The sequence below is a fragment of the Coenobita brevimanus genome, chromosome 64 (genome assembly GCF_032717465.1).
Source record: "Coenobita brevimanus isolate Jiangsu-jjx chromosome 64, ASM3271746v2, whole genome shotgun sequence".
Taxonomy (NCBI): domain Eukaryota; kingdom Metazoa; phylum Arthropoda; class Malacostraca; order Decapoda; family Coenobitidae; genus Coenobita; species Coenobita brevimanus.
Window position 1 is genome coordinate 864038 of NC_137017.1, and position 19717 is coordinate 883754.

Consider the following 19717-nt stretch of genomic DNA (forward strand, 5'->3'; position numbering starts at 1 on the left):
TCAACAGAGCCGTCACAGTTTAGTTTTTATTTTTTTTTAGTTACCGGTACCCTATTAGAATTAAGGAAAATAGGAAAGTGCCGACAATTAAACACACAGAAGGATACGGGCATTAAAAAAGAAAAGGAATTAGTAGGAACTCATCATCATCATCATCATCATCATCATAACTAGAAAGCATTGAGAGAGCGCATACAGTACCTCAGCCAATGCCATTGCCTTTAAAAAGGATCCGGATCCCGATCTTATCTCCACGGATCCAAATCCGGATCCGCCCCAAATTCAATCTATTCTTTCTTGGCCCATGGCCCACCCTTCCACAAAATTTCATCGAAATTCATCGGGGTCTTTTGGAGATATCGTCTGGACAAACAGAAGGACAGACACACACACAAGCATAGGTGAATACATAACCTCCCCCAACTTCGTTGGCAGAGGTACGCTAATAATAATAATAATAATAATAATAATAATAATAATAATAATAACAACCATTATTTCATCATCATCATCATAATCATCATCATCATTCCAAATTTCCACCCACAATATAAGCTGATTTATGACCCAGACGCGCAGAGAGAGAGAGAGAGAGAGAGAGAGAGAGAGAGAGAGAGAGAGAGAGAGGGAGAGCACTGAAAAAAAAAAAAAAAAAAAAAAAAAAAAGACACCGAAATAGATAACACAAAGGCTAACACAGATGCACAGGTGGGATGAGGTTTGGTCTGGACGCAAAGAAAAAAATGCTAAAAAACACACATGAAACAGCCAAGTACTAAACAACACCCAAACACACACAAAAGGGGGCTGGGCAAAGTATCAGCAGTGGCCACAGGTAAACTAATTAAGGTGAGTAGGAGCGAGAAACAGGTAAACACAAGGGTAGAGGCAGTCGTAACTCACCCGTGTGTGTGTGTGAGAGACAGACAGACAGACAGACAGAGACAGACAGACAGACAGAAACACACACACACAAACAGACAAAAAGGACACACTGTGAGAGAGAGAGAGAGAGAGAGAGAGAGAGAGAGAGAGAGAGAGAGAGAGAGAGAGAGAGAGAGAGAGAGAGAGCAGATGCAGTGAATGATAAATCTTACCACACCCAAGCGTGGAGAGAGAGAGAGAGAGAAAGAGAGAGAGAGAGAGAGAGAGAGAGAGAGTGAGTGAGTGAGTGGTGAATGATAACTCTATGTGTTACTAATTAAAGAAAGTGAGAGTGAGCCAGGTAAACAAAAGGGTAGAGATGTCGTAACTCACCTGAGAGAGAGAGAGAGAGAGAGAGAGAGAGAGAGACAGGTAACGAAATGACCAAGAATAAGCAAAACTTACCTTAGCTTGGAGGGAGCGAGAGACCAGGTGAGATCAGTGAAAAATAGAGGTGTATTTATTTGTCTCGCCACGGACACCTGATGGCTTCCTTAATTCACATCTCGGAGGCGATTGTGTTGCTGGATGGGATTAAGAATGGCATTTTTTTTCCTTTTTAGCTCTTCTTTATTATTATATTTGCATTTACTATTGTCTTATGTGCTGCGTGTTTTTTCTTTGAGGTTATGTTGTGTTTTATATATATTTTTGAAGCTTTTTATGGGATTTGTAATTGTTTTTTTTTCTTTTTAATAGATTTTTTTGGTCTGTGAGTTTTATTATGATTTTACTAGTAAATTTTTCTGGTTTATTTATTTTCCTATGTTTTTCTGTTCTAATAACTTATTTTTGTTTTTATTTTAATTATTATAGTATTTTATTATGCCTTTTTCTTTCAGTAATATTCAACAATCATTTATTTTCTGTAGCTGTTTTTCGCTTGTATATAATTGCACAGAATCTTTTAACCACAACACTAGAAAATTACTCACATTCTCCTTCGCGTTGCAGAGGTAATAGTCCCTTCGATAATCTTTTTTTATTGTTATTTCTATTTTTTACTTTTCCAGTACCTGGCCACGAATTACAGGTATATGATTATCTGTGTTCAAAAGTATCCCGTATCCAGAAAAGTGGTCTTAAATTACTCTACGAAATTTGTCAGTTCTAACATTCTCTTTAAAGTTCTTTTGAGTTCTAATTTATCACAATGTTCCTGCCACGCTCTCTCACAGTTTTGTTAAGATTACCAAAGTTTTATGAAAAATTTAGATTCTGTAATATTTCTCACAAATTTATTTTAAAATCCTTACAGACACCAGTCATACCATTCAGTATTTTAACAGAGTTCTCAGAAAGTCCTGTCAAAGCTCTCACAGGTTTTTAATCTAGTTTCTTTCATCGTGCTCACAGAGTATTCACCTTTAACTCCGTATCTCTCTCACAAACAGAATATTCACTTTCCATTCACTATATTCACTTAGACGTGATATTTACCTTATTTCGCGGTATTTTATCTCACGTACTATTCCCCTTCTACCTGACGATGTGGTTGTCTCCTTCAGGTGTGCCAGCCACTCACCACGACCCAGGGGACTCCACGCTTCTGTCAAAGGTAAAGGGAGACATATTATTAGTTATGCTGGGTTACGAGTATATAAAATGGTTTCAGAGTAACTTTTGAATTGGCAGACGGTAAATTAATAACACAATGTAATTATTGACTTTTAAGTGACATGTAAACAAGGCTTTTCTGGAAAAAGTAAGTGATTTTGAAAACTCAGTAATAATGAAGTAAGAAAATGAAATTTTTCCCGGTCTTCTGAAGAAACTGTGGATGAAAGACAGAATATATTTAAGCATCAAAATTGCTGGTGATAAACAATTAAGGAGTTGCGTATTTCCCAGACTATAGCTAAAGTATAAAATTTCTCGTGAATAAGAGACACGGAATTCAGTAAAGCCCTATGGAGTTACAGGTGAGTGAGAGACGAATTATTAATCATTGTATTTGTAAAGACGTAATTAGAACTAACTAATCAGTAAACAGGAGGCCAAGAAATCATGGGAACTCTTGAAGAACCTGTAAATGAGATAAATAATTAATACTTTTCTTAGCGGCCTGCAGTCATGAACCTTTCAGTCCGACGACGTATCTTCACGCTTTATCCTTGCTACCTCCAGACGATTTTTACTCGGATCAGCAAAAGACATCAGGATATGACTGTGTTGATGGAGACGGTTCCTAACTCCATCACTCCAGATGGCTTTCCGAAATTTGACAAAATCGTCTGGCGGGAGCAAAAAAAAAGAAAATACGTCACCAGATTCAGTGGGTTACAACAAATTAGATGATAGAAATATTACGAGTTACGGTGGCGCGGTGGTGGCGTGAATGTCTGGTGTTCTGCGTCAACTTCATGTCTGGACATCGAAACCCAGGACGTGGCGGTCATTTCGTCATGCTTTGTACCCTTTCATCAGTACCAGTGACATAGACGGCCATTAACACACACACGTAGCCAACTCTCAGCCTTTCACGTGCATCGTTCTCATTGTACAGTAGGTACTCTTCCCCCATTCATACTTCGCTAGCATGGGGTAAGATTGATTCTGACTACGTCTGTGCCATTGAGAAGCTTTAACCCCTTGAAGCTGATTACTATTTTAGTCCCCCTATTTCCAAACTATTTCATTCAACCTAGGAGATATATTTAGTACCGATGAAGACTGTATCTAATCTAATCCTTCTAGTACCAGATATCCCCCTTAGCTCTACAGAATCGTCAGACAACAGCAAAAATATATATATATATATATATATATATATATATATGTCATCGGAGTGAAAAGCTTAAATCAGTCCCTGGCGACCCGATGTGTTCCCCTTCAGCTGTGCCTCCTGACCCTCCACTTATGTCGTCCTTGAATACAAAATAGTCCTCCTCGATACTGCCTGGATTTTCTCTCAACCCCGTCTCTTGAGGATTTTATTCGGCTGAGGAGAGATTTGCGAGCCGGAGGGGTTTGCTATAAGCCCGCATTCTGGTCTATTAAGGAGGCACCCTAACACCTCTTCATTAACGATTTATTTTCATATATGGCTGGTTAATATCCTTTTACACGTTATGTATGTAAAGTGAGGAGAGGTTAGAAGAATTTACTCAACATAGACGAGGACAACAAGGTGTAATAACAAAATAAATCGCTGCGGAAAAGGTGTTAGGGAGCTTTCTCAACCGAAGGGAATAAGGGCCATTGCCTCCCTTAACCCTCTCGCTGCAGAAGGTCGTCCCTAAGTTGAATAAAATTGTCTGGCAGTACCAAGATTGTAAAGTATGTCATCGTACTGAAGGATGTTAAAGCCCATGTTTTTCTCTCTATAATTATGTTCTGTATCTTTACGTGTTTACATTCCCTGCATTTTGTGCTTTATTTTACCTGGTTTAAAATTCCTTTCGTCATTTCTCGCGTTACTTTACCTTTATTTTCTTTGTTTTATTTTCTTTTTTTTTACCTTACTTTTCCTTCTTTGTTTCTTTTACTTTATACTTTACTCTTCCTTTCTTCTTTCTTTGATTTACTTTACCATTGTTTCTTTCTTTTTCTTTCTTCATTCTTTCATATTTGATGGCGTAAATCCATGTCAAGTCTCAGCCAGTTCACCTCGATGTGTCTTGTGTCACCTGAGGCTATTGAACCTCCTCACGTCGTCCTTGAATGCAAAAAAGATCCCTCCTCTTCGATGTTGAATACATTTGGCCTTTATTGCGAGTGTTTCTTCATTCGTTTTATTTATTTATTTATTTATTTTTTTGCATATTCGTTTATTTTCCTATGTGTCCTGTTACTTTATTGTTTAGCTTTTCCTCATTCCTTTTTCTTTCTTCGTCTATCTTTGTTTCTTTCTTTTCTGTTCCTGTACGTTTTAGCGTTCTTCCTTCCCTCCCTTTTTCCCTTCTTCTCTCCACTTTTCTTCCAGTTCCCCCCTTTTTCCCCCTCTTTCTTTTGTTTAACTCAGTCTTCTTGTCACATTGAAAGCTCCCCTTCCTCGACGATACTGAATACTTTTTCCCTTAAAGCTCATATTCTCGTATATTTATCCCTTTCTTTCTTGTTTACTGTTTTTTTAATGTTTCTGTATATTTTTTGCAATCCTTATAGTCCTCTGTCCATATATTCGATATATATTGCGTATTTCTGTTATATTCTGTGTGTGATTTTTTGTTTTCCTTTCGTCTTCTTAGCTTCCTTTGTGTGTGTGTGTGTGTGTGTGTGTGTGTGTGTGTGTGTGTGTGTGTGTGTGTGTGTGTGTTGGCCTCTCCTCTTTTTTTTTTTTTTTTTTTTTTTTTTTTTTTTGTATCATCTCTGGTGGTCAGAGGTATAGCCCATAACCCGGTTGGTGGTTTTCCTTTACGTGCAATGATTCGAATCCTCAGGTGGTGATTCGAGGTTTTATTATCAACCCACCTGGGAAGTAGGTCAGTCTCACACCCCTAAACCCTTAACCCCTCCGTCCAGTGCCCTCAGAGTTTTCCATATCATTGCTACCATCAGACGATTTTATAAATCTTCAGGATGGATTTTTTTGCGAGGAAGTGGTTAATGAAAGCTGTATAACCCTCCCCCCCCCCCAGCTCGAAAAATATCTCAAGCTGAATAAAATGGTCTGGAAAAGGGGCAGATGTAAGTTGAAAATGGACGTCATAGGATTGAAGGGGCTAAACCAAAGGGCTGTTTTTCTTATGCTTGCTTCTTCCAGACGATTTCTTTCAGCTTAGGGAGGAGTGACTGTGAGTATGGCGTAAATGAAGACTGCATCTAAACCCCTCCAGTTCGGAAAGTCTCCCCTGAGCTGAATAAAATCGTCTGGTGGCAGCAAGCATGAAATAAGAAGTACGTTGTCGTCTTGAAGGAGTTGCTTATTCTGGATTACCATAACCTAACCTCGGGCCCCTACTCTTCAAAAAATGGGTCATATGGGTTTTATTTATTTATTTTTTTTTTTGCCTGTCTTTTCATTTATCGTTATTTTATTACTTCTTTATATTTATTAGTATTTTCTTTATTTTCTCACATCTCTGTATTTATTCTTTACTTTTTCGTTATTTTTTGACCTGCTTTTCACATCCAGGTTAAAGATTTCTTCTGTTCTTTTTTTTTCCCCCTGTTGAATCCCCCTTCTTTCAAGAGGATCGTTCCCATCGTTACGTTGTGTGGCTTTTGGGGGAGAGAGAGAGAGAGAGAGAGAGAGAGAGAGACAGACAGACAGAGAGACAGACAGACAGACAGACAGACAGAGACAGATTTTGTGTGTGCGTGTGTGTGTGTGTGTAATCCTGCCTCACCCACTCTTCCATGTCTATTTTCTTTCCTCTCTTCCGAAGGCCGCTGTAAATATCCCACATTCTCTCTCTCTCTCTCTCTCTCTCTCTCTCTCTCTCTCTCTCTCTCTCTCTCTCTCTCTCTCTCTCTCTCTCCCTCCCTCATTTTAATATTTCCTCGATTTCTCATTCCTTTTAACTTCCTGCATCTTCATTACCGTCTCATTCTTCACCAGGTCACTCTTTTATCTTTTCATTCTCTCTCTCTCTCTCTCTCTCTCTCTCTCTCTCCTCTCATTTCGTTTCCAGTCAGTCACTGTACTCATGTTTATCATCTAGTTCATCTTATTCCTCCTTCTCCTTTTCTTCCCTCTTCTTTGACTCATCTTTTTTCCTCTACGTCACTCATCCTCTCATTATTCATCGTATTTTTCTTTCATCACCTCCTCCTCCTCCTCTTCTGTTTCATCATCATCTTTTTCTTCGTCTTCATCGTCATCTTCATCACCTTCTTCTTCCTCTTCTTCTTCTTCCTTTTTCATCCACCCATCCTTCCTTATTTTCCCATGTCACTTCTCCATTAATTTATCGCCTTTTTTCTTTTTTCTCTTACTCCTCTTCCTCCATCTCCATCCACCAGCCCTCTCCCTCTCATCAATCAATATTTCTTCTCCCTCCATCACCCTCCTCCTCCTCCTTCTTCTCTCTCCATCTGTCCATCACTCTCACTCCTCACGTCACAATCCCGCTCACTGAACCTTCAATCCTTTCAGTCCATTGATGTGTTTAGTACAAAAATTTATCCACAGCTTCGGACATAAATATGGATGCACTTCCCACCGATAAGTAGCGAGACAGTGAATGATAATTTCTGAACCCCATTTTTGCAGTTTTTCGGAGCCCAGTAAATGTTTTCAGAATATTGTGTAAAGCGTGTCGGAATTGTTGGACGAAAAAAGTGGGGTGAATTAACTGAGTGATAACTTTCGAAACTCAGTGCCGCAGTAAATGTTTTCAACATTTTACGTTAAGTTTTTCAGAATTGTTGAGTGGAAAAAAAAAGTAGGATGTAATTGTCCTCATCTGTTCGTGGTCGTAGTCGCCACTTAAGCGCTAATTTCGGCCGTAATTAGCGCCGCTGATTAATGGGGCGGAGGTAGCGGCGCCTGAGTATGCTAGACTCACTGGCCGGCCTCTCAGACACTGTACTCATTTCACTTTTATTTGACGTAAAATTAACATCTCCCGGCCTTGAATGTTGGGTTGTAAGAAGAGATTAACACAAGAACATAGCGGTAATCACGAAGAAGTGCTGTGGAAAGGATACAGAGCCGTAGTAATGTCTGTTTCCGCCATTGAGCTACGTGAAATGTCCCCCCAAACGACGAAAATCTGTGCCAAGTGAAGGTGGAAGGAGTGTAAGTATCGGGAACACTGGAAATTAACCCAGTAGCACCGATACCCATTAAAGACTATGTAATATTAGCCCACGACGTGATTTATTTATTTATTTATTTATACTGCCACCCAAACTCTTTAATTCAGCTTCGGAGAGATGGTCGCCCCGGGGAGGTTAGGTATGGCATTGTTTACTATCCTCACTACAGTGGATCGTCTTCCCTAAGTTTTTTTTAATATCATCGTTTTGAGAGAGTAAGAATAAAATACGTCATAGGGTTGAAAGGGTTAATTGAATGGGAAGTGAAGAACGTGTTATGTGTAAAAACGAAAGAGAAATAAAATGAGTCGGTGAATAATGTTGAATGTGAACAAATTTGTGAAAAATAATAGAGAGATTAACCGACTCACGTAAAGAATATTGATGATAAGCAAATTTCGAGTTATTAAGAGAGAGAGTTACATAGAGTTACATAGATACACAGACCACACAGACCTTACGGTCCCTACGAGGTGGTCCGGCCTTAATCCTAATATAGTGCATAGGAGCTGCCGGCCAGAGAGAGAGAGAGAGAGGAGGAAAGAGAAAGAAACCAAAGAAGAAAAGAAAAGAGCGAAAAAAGAAAGTAAGAAAAGAAAGCGAAAACAAGACGACGATATTTGAGGTGACAGAGGAATTAATTAAGGAATGGTTCAAATTCCAGACACGAAAAAATGGAAATGAAAGTCTTTGTGGTGGTTGATGATGATGATGGATGAATGTTGGTTGATGGATGGATGAAGGTGATGTAAAGACCTGAGAGTGGGTGTGATGGATGAGAAGGTGGACGAAGACGAGGGTTGGGTGGGTGGATGGATGTATGGTTGGGTGGGCGAGTCAAGAGGGAGGAAATGGGGAAAAATTGATGGAAGGGAAGAAGAGGAGAAGGATGGACTAACTGGAAGAAATGGGGTGGATGGATGAATGGGTGAATGGAGAAGATGGGATGGATAGAAGAATTGATCGAATTATTGGTAGTTTGAGGGAGGAAGGGCGAGAGAAAGGGGAAGTAATGATGGAGGAGAAGGAAAAAGGATGGACTGAGGCATGGAAGGAAGGGGGAATGAATGGATGAATGGAAGGGGGAGGAGATGATTGATAGACGGAGGAAGGGAAAGAGAAAGGAGTTAAGATTTTGGTTCACATTCTGGATACTCTCAGACGATTTTATTCAGCTTAGGAGATTAATAGTGAAGGGACACTGATGACTGTATTAACCCCTCCAGTTCGGAAGGTTTCCCAGTAGTTAAATATAATCAGTTTTAGATAGCAAAGATTGAGAGAGAGAGAGAGAGAGAGAGAGAGAGAGAGAGAGAGAGAGAGAGAGGCGTCATGCATCTCACCTGACCAGGCATTGACGAGATAAGAACTGTCAAGGAAAAAATGATTATAATTCTTATTTACCAATTTCCTCGCATTCTTGACAACACCACTATAATCAGCAGGAAGTACCAGGAAAAAGTAAATGGATAGATAAGTAAACAGATAAATAAATAACTAAATAAAAGTAAAGATACAAATTATGACATGACCTGTAAATGACAAAATAATTATCAGAGGAACAAAAATCGACACTGATGTTACAATTTGGCAACTCTGTCATCTTAGCCTCTTCAGTACTATGACGTCTCTTGTTTTTAATCTTGCTGCCGGCCAGACCACTGTATTAATTTTTATTTATTTTTATTTTCTTCAGGTTTAAAGAAGTCTGGTTGTGATGGGGTTTAGATCTGTCCCTATTAAGTCCTTTGGTGCGGTGATTCTCTCTCTCTCTCTCTCTCTCTCTCTCTCTCTCTCTCTCTCTCTCTCTCTCTCTCTCTCTCTCTCTCTCTCTCTCAGTAGTAGTTGCAACCTCTTTCTCAGCTGAACATGAACCCAGTGGACTGCAGGCTGAAAATTCTAACCTCCTACCGTCCACCATCCTGTATTCGAGGGACAGCGAGGGAGATGAGGTACGTTTGCATAACCTGGCAGCAGAGTAGCTCGGTCATATCAGTGCCGCCACGTGAAGGCGTCCATCTCCAGTATATACTATTTTTCTTGCTGCTCCCGAGAGATTCCGTTTACTTAGGAAGAGGTCTCGTACTGAAGAGGTTAATTCGGGGTAAGAGACTCGTATGGAAAAAGAAAAGAGAAGGAAAGGAGAGGAAAAAGAAAGAAAGAAAGGAAGGAAGAAAGAAAGAGTGAAAGAAAAAAAAAGAAAGAAGGTAAAAAGAAGTGTTAACCAAAAATAACTCAAATGAAACACTTCTTTCTTATCTGGGAATATTTGGTATCCAGTCTGTTTAATTCCAGAGGACTTTCCCAAATTAAAAAAAAAAAAAAAAAACTGTTGTCTGGAGGAAATAAGAGAAATGAAACAAAAGTCATCGTATAGAAGGGATTAGTGGAGATAGCTTTCAACCCCTTCAGCTCGAGAGGATTCCGAACAAAAATCGTCTGAAGTTAGAAGGCATAATAGTACACAACACGTACATAAGGGTTTAATATAACGTTACAAAAATTGAGATGTACTCGTTTGCATACATACATACATATACATATACATACATACTTACATATTCGTACATACATACATGCCCAGAAACATACGTGCGCGGTTGTATCTAAATTAGTCTGTGTATGTGTGTGTGTGTGTGTGTGTGTGTGTGTGTGTGTGTGAACTAAAAGGTGACTAATTGCAGGTACACCATGAGGAAAGAGAGGGAGGGAAACCAGATTACTTTTCCTTGGGTATTAATTTTGTTAGTCCAGACAGACAGACAGGCAGACAGGCAGAGGTTAAAAGAAATGTTGGGTGTCAAAGGCAGAACTCACAAAATTGGGAAACCAGCAAAGTGATGAAAAGAGTGTGTGTGTGTGTGTGTGTGTGTGTGTGTGTGTGTGTGTGTGGGAGAGAGAGAGAGAGAGAGAGAGAGAGAGAGTTATTTATACAAGGCGATCTTTCCTTAACTGATGAGAACTGGTAGATTTATTCTTTAATTACCAGCTGAGAATATTAAAAAAAAAGTCTCCCCCTTCTCTCCCGACATTCCACCAATCAGCCGTACAGGAAGTTTTGGATGCCACGCCTTATAGGCTTACAGTGCGTGAGGGAATTTTCATAGGAACGGTAGAAAGTAGTACCGAAAGTTATGCCATGACTTACTGAATTCTACTTATGGTGATCTATTATTTTTCTTATTTTTTATTATTCTTCATTTATTTTTTAACTCTGCCTGAGAAAAATAAGTGTAATGGATGGAAGTTTCTTGTAGGTATCTAGGACGTAGTTTAACAATATATGTATACACTGAATGTCAGATGGTGAGGGTGTTCAACTGAGGTGGATGCCAGTGTAAACAAATGTCATCTACTCCAGCCATCTTCCCTGCCATTACGTTTATCTGGCAGGTATCCACGCCATTTCCTGCCTTACACCCGTTGACTCTCCACCTATCAGTTCCCTCCTCCATGCCCTCTCCCCTCTCCTGCTCTCCCCCTCCCCTGCTTTCCTCTCCCCCTCCCCACTAATTCTTCTTTCCCCTCCCCTCCCCACCCCTCCCCCGCCCTCGCATTCACGGCCTTCTCTCCTGTCCCCTTACTTTCAGACTCACGCCCCCCTTTCCCTCCTATGCAACAGTGCTCCCTACTCCATCAGCCTTCTGCCTTTACATCCATTGCTTTCTCCTCTTTCTTTTTGCATTCACTCTCGTCCACACATCACATTCATGCCCCTTCCCTCCTCTTTACATACACTCCCTCATCCTCACCACCCCTATTCCTCTCCCTCTCTCCCCTACTTTTACACTCATCCCCCTGTCTCATTCATGTCTCTTTCCCTCCCACATCCATGAATCCTCCTACACCTCACCCTTATCCCTCCTATCTACTTCCCCCCCCATGTCCCCCATCTCACGCCCCCCACCCACGCCCCCTTCACCCGTACACCACCCATGCTCTTACACAGCCTCTCCTGCTTTCACATTCTTGTCTCCTTCGCTTCTCATTCATTCACCCATCCCCACTACCATGCCTCTTCTTCCTCCTTCACTATGTCACTACTGCACACACACACACACACACACACACACACACACACACACACACACACACACACACACACACACACACACACACACACACACACACACACACACACACACACACACACACACACACAACCCTCATTCCTCTCCCTCCCCCTGTCCCCATTCACCCGACCCTGTCATTCCACACCCACTCTTCCTCACCCCTCCTTCCACACCATCCCTCCTCCTGCTACCCTCACATTCTCCCCACCATCTTCCCCATCTCCCACCTCCCCTCAGCCATTCCTCTCTACAGTATACACCCTCATCTTCGTCCTAACCATACCCTCACTCCCCATCCCCATCCCACCCTCACTTCCCCATACCCCAATCAACCACCCCTTTCCTCACATTCTTTTCCTTCCTCCCTTACCCTCCCCCTTCCGCCACAGAATATCCATTTTATCTCTTTTCCCCCTACAGCATAATTCCCGTACCTGTTTTCACCCACCCCGATCTGCACAATCTTTTTCTCCCCTCTACATTCGCCCCCACCCTTTTTCTCACCTCCCCACCCCAGCCCTTCGTAGAACACTCCCTGTCCATCTCCTTCCTTCTCATTCCCCACACATCCTCCTACCCTTGCGCTCGCTCACCCTCCCTCCTTCCTCCACCCCAGCTCTTCCTCTCCACCCCCCTTCCCTTGCCTCTCCTTCCTTCTCATTTCCTTCCTTTCTCTCCCCATCCCTCATCATCCCTTACCCCTTCCCATGTTTCCCTATTTCCGTCCATCATTCTCCCCTTCTCTCTCCTTCTCGTTCTCTCCCTTCCCCTCCTCCTTCCTCCTCCTTCCCCCTCCCCCTCCTTCTTCCCCCTTCCCCCACCTCTTCCCCCCTTCCCTCCTTCCGCTAACAGGTCAGAGTGGGGGCGGGGGTGCTGGCTATCTTAAGTGCCAGCCAATATGTCGTCTGGACAAATTACTGCCAGATTACACCAGTGCCCGCCCGTGTTCTGCTAAATTGGGCGGGGAGGGGAGGTAGGGGAGGAGGGAGGGGGAATGAGAGGGAGGTGGGGGAGGAGGGGGGAAATGAGAGAGCGGTGGGTGAGGAGGGAAGGGGAATGGGAGGGTGGGGGAGGTAGGGGGATGTAAAGGGGAGAGGGACTGTGGAGAAAGGTGATTGAGTAGCTGCAGAGGTGGTATGTGGGGAGGTATGGGTGAGGGAGTGTTGATGAGAGGGAGGGGAGGGTGAAACCTTGAGGGTGGGGAAAAGGAAAGGGAAGAAGAGGGGAATGTTTGAGAGGAAGTGTTGATGGGAGGGGGGATGGCGTAGGAATGTGAGAAAGAGGAAAGGGAGGGGAAGAAAAGGAGGGGAGTGTGTGGGAGTGGTTGTTGGTAGGAGTGAGTGCAAGAGGGAGGCTAATGGAGGGGATGAGTTGGAGAAGGAGGGACTGTGTTATCGGGAGGAGATATGGGAGTAGAAGGTGACTGGGGGAAGAGGAAGAGGAAGGGGAAGGGGGTGGTGAGGCAGAGGTGTGGGAGGGGGTGTTGGTGGGAGGGGGTAGGGGAACGGGAAAAGGTTAAGATGTTGGAGAGGGGAGAGTGTGTGCCAGGTAGTATGAGGGAAGTGAAGGAGGTTGGGGTCTTGGGGTGGGGGATCGAAGGCTGAGGGGTGGTGATGGGGTGGTTGGGGTCTTGGGGTGGGGGATCGAAGGCCGAGGGGTGGTGATGGGGTGGTTGGGAAGAAAAGAAAGGGAAGGGAAGGCAAACACTAACATATCTATTGCGGAAGAGGTTTCGTTGTGGGAGGGGGAAGGGGAGGGGGGTAACAGAAGATGTGGAGGAGGGGGAAAGGGGTGTGGTGTTCAAGAGGGGAGGGGGAGGGGTGAAAGTGGGGGAGGAAGAAACGATATTGATTGTGGAAGGCGACGTTGAGGGAGGGAGGTATATGGGAGGGGGAGGGGGGAGAAAGGGGAGGGGGAAAGATAGAGTGAACTGTGGGAGGGGAAAGTGGAAACAGGGTATATGGGAGGGTAATGAAAGAGGGTGAGAGAGAGGGGAAGGAGGGGGAGATTGGGGTGTGCGAGGGGAAAGGTGGGGGAAGATATAGGGGAGGGGGAGGTAAGGGAGCGTGGGGGAAAAGGAAGCGTGGGAGGGTGAGAGGAAAAAGTAGAAGGAGAGAAGGTGTAATTAAACGGAATGGAAAGAGAGAAAATGGAAGAACAAAGGTTGGAGAGAGAGAGAGAGAGAGAGAGAGAGAGAGAGAGAGAGAGAGAGAGAAATAATGCATAGTAATTTAATGTCGTGATATCCTCTTGTTTGCCAGGATATCACTTTTTTTTTTTTTCATTTTTGCCACAGCCAGACGATTTCCCTCAGCTAAAGAAGACCCTTGAACCTTCATGATCCCTTTGCTGCTCAGGGAAGTGGAACTGGTCATCCTTGATTTAACCATTTCCAACCACCGACTTTTTTTTTTTTTAATTCGTAACACCCCGAGGCGATTTTCTGCTGTTCATGGGAGATTTTTGAAACGGGGGGGGTGGGGGGAGTTGTAATCTTCATGAACTGCCCTCACAACCAGAGATTCTTCCTGCGTTGGACAATTTCGTCCTTGGTAGTGATCTGCCTGTGTGTCAGTCTTTCCATCTGTCTGTCTGTCCGTCTGTCTACCTATTTATCTGTCTTTCTGTCCGTCTGTCTTTGTCTACATGTCTGTCTATCTGTTTATCTGTATCTATCTTTTTTTTTTTTTTTTTTTTTATGTGCTCGACTCTGGGCATAGGCTTCACAGCCTGGTCCCAAGGCCCAGTAGTCCTCCTACATATCATACACCTCTCTACATGTCACCACTTCGGCGCTAACACCCACCGTCCATATTGAATGCATGCTAGGGCTGTCTCATATAGGACTGGTGTATTGGTATTAGCGGGGGTATTTTTACAACATGTCGGCGGGTCTTCTGGTAGATCGGAGAAGTCTGATTTACATGAAATTCAAATCCTTAAACTGTTCCCTGCCCCAGCGAGGATTTGAACCTGGGTCCAGTAGGACCGCAGGCCGCCTCTCTACCGATTGAGCCACAGTGTGTCTTTGTCTGTCTGTCTATCTCTCTATCAATCTCTCATCCAGTCCCTCTTTCGGCCCGTCATAGCGTGGGGTCCGAGCTAAGGTATTCAGCAAGGGTGAGCAGCCTCCCTTGCCCCTGAGTGGCATTTAGTAAGCAGTAAATCCCAACGACCTCTCAGATGGAAGCCCTTACGACAGAGCGTCCATTTGCTTATGCACATACCACCCAGCGTAGTAAATGGCTTCCTGGATTCCGGTTAGAGCCAACTGAAGACAGCACTACATCGAGTGAGTGGATGGTTGGCACTCTAATCTGCACCCTTTAAAATGTATAAGAAAAAAAAAATAAGCGTATCTGGACTGAATAGCCTAGCCCCGGGTCCCTACGCTGATGGAGGAATGGGGAGAGGGTGACCACATGCCGAACACAGGGTAATAAAACAAACTGGTTGAGGCTGAGTGAAGGTGAGAGAAAGACAGACAGACAGACAGACAGATAGACGGACAGAGATAGGGACAGACAGACAGACAGACAGACAGAGATAGGGACAGACAGACAGACAGGTAGACAGACAGACAGACAGACAGAGGGAGGGGGAGGGGGAAGTGGTGGTGGTGGTGGTGGTGGTGGGAAAGTGTAAATATACAATAGAGGTGAGAAAAGAGAAAGTGGAAGGGGAGAAGGTGCTATAAAAGAGATTGCAGAATAAAGAGAGTGGAAGAAGTTGAGGATTAATGGAGAAGTGGATGAGAGTAGAAGCACAGAAGGTGTATGAAGAGAGAGAGAAGGGAGGAAAGAGGAAGAAGGAGGAGGAGGAGGAGGAGGAGAGAGAGAGGAGGGGGGAAGAAGAAGAAGAGAGAGAGAGACAGACAGACAGAGAAGACGGAGAACTATGAGAAGAGAAACAGTTCAGAGGACCAGGAAGACGAAAGAAAAATTATGCGACTGGAAGAAAAGAGAGAAAGAAAAAGAGAGAAGTCTGAGCAGAGGAAGGGAAAAGAGGAGAATGTAAGAACGGAATTAAAAAGAGAAAAATGGACCTTGGTCGTCAGAATAAAATAGAATGTGGTGAGGAAATAAGAGAGGACGGAACATTAAAGACGAAAAAATGTGAAGAGAGAATAAAGAGAGAAGGAGAGAGAGAGAGATAGTAAACTGGGAGGAAAGAGTATGAGAGAGAGAGAGAGAGAGAGAGAGAGAGAGAGAGAGAGAGAGAGAGACAATAAGGAAGTAAGGGAAAACGCACTGAAAAGCAAGGATGGAAAGAACTGATGATATCCATAAACTAGAAAAGAATTGACAGTATGAGGAAATTGCCTGGTAGGAAGGAAAGATGGAGGGAAAGCAGGAGGAATGAGAGGAAAGAAGGTAAGTAAAGAGAGAGGAGGGGAAGGAAAATAGACAGCAAGGAAGGAAGGTTGGATGGTGCGAAGGAAGGAAAAGTAGGTAAGAACATAGTGGGGAAGGAAGGAGAGAAGAAGTGAAGGAAAGTTGGGTAGAAGGAATAGAGGAAGACAGTAAGTTAGGAGAGATGGGAGGAAGGAAGAACGGTAAGTAAGGAGGAAGGAAGACAGGACGTAAGGAAGTGAGCAAATATAATGAAAGGAAAGGTTGTCGGAAGGAATGAAGAGAGGAAGAAAATTAGTCGGGCAGGAGAGAAGAAAGAGGGGAGGAAGGACGGTGAACAGGGAAGAAGGAAGGGAGGACGTAAGGCAAACAAAAGTAAAGAATGGAAAGATTGTGGGATGGATGACAAGGAAGAAAAAAGTAAAGAATGAAAGTGGGAAGTAAACAGTGAAGGAAGGCCGAGCAGGAAGGTTACTTAAATAGCACAGCGTAATGACACCCGGAAGTGTAATTGCCAACCCCTGACAAGACCAAAGAGATGACATGCGAAGTTATTATCATGGGAAGTTATCATCGTGGCATCAAGTTCAATATATACATATATAAGTTATTTTACATCATTATTATACGATTTTCACTCTAACTTGGCTTAAAATTATCAGCTCCCTAACTTAAATTTTGACTTGTAGCTGTAAATTAGTACTAGAATATGATGCTAGTCACGAAGAAGTGCATTGGAAAGGACGTTGGGCTTCATAATTTCGTGTCTTTTACTGCTTTACTAAGATGGCGTATATTTTATTTTCGTATAGGTATCTCTAGGCGGGTTTGTTCTGCTTGAGGGAGAGAATTTTTAACTGAAAGCGTAAGTTTTGGCCTTCAGCAACCCGCTCAGAACGAGAGAGAGAGAGAGAGAGAGAGAGAGAGAGTAACGTCACATGCTAAGTTACGATGTTGTAGAAAAACCGTGCGATTCTCGTAAGGCATCCACTTCCTCTCGCATCATTTTTAAGTTACGTCACAAAACACACTTAGTCTTAAATTTTCCGCCATGTCAAAAAGGGTATCGCATATTCAAGATCAATATTAATGCGTCACAGTTATTACGTGTCGTCATCACCTACGTCACACGGTATGCAAAACAGTATCACGCAATGTCGATTTCGTAGTTTCGTAAATTATCAGCTTTACTAAGTTTACTACTTTATGAATTGTATTCTTGTGAACCTCGGTGATTCTCTGCCACCTGCTCTCCTTTATCAACTTTTTTCTTTCTGTCATCTTCTCCTTATCGATTCCCGCACAACACCCCACTGCTACATCGTAAATAATGAATGTCATTTCATTACCGACTTGGATTGCATGTAAAACAGAAGACAGTATAGATGAAAGTATTTTGGACATAACGTGTAATTACTCTGTTACGTGTTATTCATATCCCCCATTACATACTTTGCATACATAACGGGAGATATTAAAGAAGAAAGAAATTGCACAGTAACACCAAATTACTCCCTTGTAAATTACTCATATCTATTACTGACATCACACACACACACACACACACACACACACACACACACACACACGGCAAAAAAGTACCGGCGTGCTGTGTGCAAAAGTAAATTATACCGTTTTTATAACTTGGCGTAAAAAATTGTCGTCTTACCATCTTGAAATCTAAACTATAACAACAGAATAACACAAAAATAGGGTGCTAGTCACGAAGAAGCGTTATGCGAGGGGTGTCGAGCTGTAGCAATGTCTTTTTTTAACCACTGACGTACTTGAACTATATTACAAAACGACGAAAATTTGAGCCAGGTTGGAGTAGAAGTTTTATAGTAAGGGAGAAGTGCAGGGGAGACTCATTAACAAGTATAATTACGGGATTAATTACTCCTAGAAGCATAATTATCTCGGGTGGAATAATTGTACCCACTAATTGACATCATTTATTGGGGCGAGAGATCAGTTTTGGCCCAACCGAGGCAATCATTGGGTATCATCAGCGAGGGAATGTTCTGTGTGTGTGTGTGTGTGTGTGTGTGTGTGTGTGTGTGTGTGTGAGAGAGAGAGAGAGAGAGAGAGAGAGAGAGAGTGGAGGTATAGTCAGTTTGTTCTTTATTCTTTCCATATTTATCTGTCAATCTGTATCTGTCAGTCCATCTACCTATCTGTCTGTCTGTCTGTCCGTCTGTCCATCTATATATCTGTCTATCTATCTATCTCTCTATCTCAAATCCTGGATCCCCTTGAAGACTTTTCTGACATGTAAATATCTCCCAGAGACAGAGATTGATCCATTAAATGCTGTGCTCATCGGAAGCCTAGCCTAGGGACCCTACGCGCTCATAGGGTAATATGGGAGTTAAGGTTGCATCGTTAATCTCTCTCTCTCTCTCTCTCTCTCTCTCTCTCCAAGACGAGTCATTCATTACGCCTCCTTTGTCAGCTCTCGTCTGTTGCGGGAACGGCTAAGTCTGCTGGTGTGGGTGTGGGAGTGGGTTATCCATGCTTGATGAAATGACGCAGCCAGGAACAGGTTGTCCTCACTTAATTTAAATGTTCCAGTAATTAGCAGTGTATGTGTGTGTGTGTGTGTGTGTGTGTGTGTGTGTGTGTGTGTGTGTGTGTGTGTGTGTGTGTGTGTGTGTGTGTGTGTGTGTGGAGACCTGTTAATGGGTGGCGCAATTTACGGACTGCCCTACGTTACCCCAAAACAAGGTGACTGAACCCGGCCTACGATGTCCCCAGCAGTCAATGGGTTTGGTTACATCACCCCATCCGGAAAATGGGGGCAGGACACGCACACTGTTATCACCAAATCATTAGCTTGTAAGACGATGTTGTATGTCATATTGCCATTAGTCACCACTTCACCACGAGGACATCATGCCATTCGTAGTGCTACTGTACTCTTTTCATCTTAACTTGGCTTAGATTATCGTTCTTTTGCAGCTTATTTACTTGGTCCTGATTTTCGTTCTTTATATTCCGCGTAATTCAACGGTGTAAAAAGACAATAACGTGGCTCTGCGTCTTTTCCACACACAGTTCTTCGTGACTAGCATTTTATTCTAGGGGTAATTTATTGCTGTAACCCTTTATTCAGAATGGAGAGATGGCAATTTCAGAGCCAAGTTCGAATAAAAGGAGCATTGACGGGTTATATACAGCGTAGGAGAGAGTCACAGTGCGAGTATTTATTAAAGACGTGTATGAAAGCGATATTTAACTGCTCCGATGCGAAAAGTCTCTCCTGGACTGAATAAAATCATCTAGTAGTAGCGAGAATTTATCATATACAGGTACGTCATCGGATTGAAGGGGTTAAATGGGCTTCTCTCGGTATCTTTTGTTTGAACGTAGACAACCTATAGAGGTAACAGGAAGCTGGAGTGCAAAGATGATGATGATGATGATGATAATAATGGTGATGATGATGATGATGATAGGAATGTGGAGTTAGAATAGGTTTGGAGAGGAAAAAAGATGAGGATAAAAAGGCAGGAAGGTGGGAACAGAAAGAGATAGAGGGGCAAGAGGCAAAAAGACAGAGGTGACGCAGCAGGTACAGTCGCTTGAAAAAAAAAATAAATAAATAAATAAACAGGAAAAGAAAAACGAACTAGATAAGACAAAGACAAAAAATCGAGTCAG